Source organism: Lolium rigidum, chromosome 5 (genome assembly GCF_022539505.1).
Source record: "Lolium rigidum isolate FL_2022 chromosome 5, APGP_CSIRO_Lrig_0.1, whole genome shotgun sequence".
In the NCBI taxonomy this organism is placed as follows: Eukaryota; Viridiplantae; Streptophyta; class Magnoliopsida; order Poales; family Poaceae; genus Lolium; species Lolium rigidum.
In genome coordinates this window covers 130070678-130072466 of record NC_061512.1, presented here as the reverse complement: position 1 = coordinate 130072466, position 1789 = coordinate 130070678, and positions in this window count along the sequence as shown.

Genomic DNA, 1789 nt, shown 5'->3' with positions numbered 1-1789 from the left:
CAAGTTTTCCTCGTAAAGAAACCAAGGTTTATCGAATCCAGGAGGAGCCAAGAAGCATCGTGTTGAAGGCTGATGGCGGGCGGGATGTAGGGCGTGCGCACACCGCAGATTCCGCGCTAACGTGGAACCTGCGCACAACACAACCAAAGTACTTGTTCATTATTATTTGTGCTAGCGAAATCACACAACTTAGTGTTCTCAGGAGTATTCATTTTAACAATAATAAAACAAAACCGAATTAAATAAAGTAAAACAAGTAACTAATTTTTTTGTGTTTTTTATATAAAGAAAGCAAACAAGACAGAAAATAAAATAAAGCAAGACAATAAACAAAGTAAAGAGATTGGGTGTGAGAGACTCCCCTTGCAGCGTGTCTTGATCTCCCCGGCAACGGCGCCAGAAAAGATTTGCTTGTGACGGCAAAGCACACGTCCGTTGGGAACCCCAAGAGGAAGGTGTGATGCGTACAGCAGCAAGTTTTCCCTCAGTAAGAAACCAAGGTTATCGAACCAGTAGGAGGTGAAGGCCACGTGAAGGTTGTTGGTGAAGGAGTGTAGTGCGGCGCAACACCGGGGATTCCGGCGCCAACGTGGAACCTGCACAACACAATCAAAATACTTTGCCCCAACTTAACAGTGAGGTTGTCAATCTCACCGGCTTGCTGTAAACAAAGGATTAAACATATGGTGTGGAGAATGATATTTGTTTGCAAAGAACAACAGAGAACAGTGATTGCAGTAGGTTGTATTTCAGATGTAAAAGAATGGACCGGGGTTCACAGTTCACTAGTGGTGTCTCTCCAATAAGATAAATAACATGTCGGGTGAACAAATTACAGTTGGGAAATTGACAAATAGAGAGGACATAACAATGCACATACATCTCATGATGACTACTATGAGATTTACTTAGGGCATTACGACAAAGAACATAGACCGCTATGCAGCATGCATCTATGCCTAAAAAGTCCACCTTCGGGTTAGCATCCGCACCCCTTCCAGTATTAAGTTGCAAACAACAGACAATTGCATTAAGTATTGTGCGTAATGTAAACAATACAAATATCCTTAGACAAAGCATTGATGTTTTATCCCTAGTGGCAACAACACATTCACAACCTTAGGACTTTCTGTCACTGTCCCAGATTCAATGGAGGCATGAACCCACTATCGAGCATAAATACTCCCTCTTGGAGTCACAAGTATCAACTTGGCCAGAGCCTCTACTAGCAACGGAGAGCATGCAAGATCATAAACAACACATATATGATAGATCGATAATCAACTTGACATAGTATTCCATATTCATCGAATCCCAACAAACACAACATGTAGCATTACAAATAGATGATCTTGATCATGATAGGCAGCTCACAAGATCTAAACATGATAGCACAAGAGGAGAAGACAACCATCTAGCTACTGTTATGGACCCATAGTCCAAGGATGAACAACTCACGCATCAGTCCGGAGGCGGGCATGGTGATGTAGAGCCCTCCGGTGATGATTCCCCTCTCCGGCAGGGTGCCGGAGGCGATCTTCAGAACCCCCGAGATAGGGTTGACGGCGGCGGCGTCTCTGGAACTTTTCTCGTATCGTGGCTCTCCGTACTAGGGTTTTCGCGACGGAAGGATTATATAGGCGAAGGGGCAGAGTCGGGGGACGCTCGAGGGGCCCACCCCATATGGCGGCGCGGCCAGGGGTGGGGCCGCGCCCCCCTATGGTGTGGCCGCCTCGTCGCCCCTCTTCGTCTCCTCTTCGGACTTCTGGAAGGCTCCGTGGAAAATAAG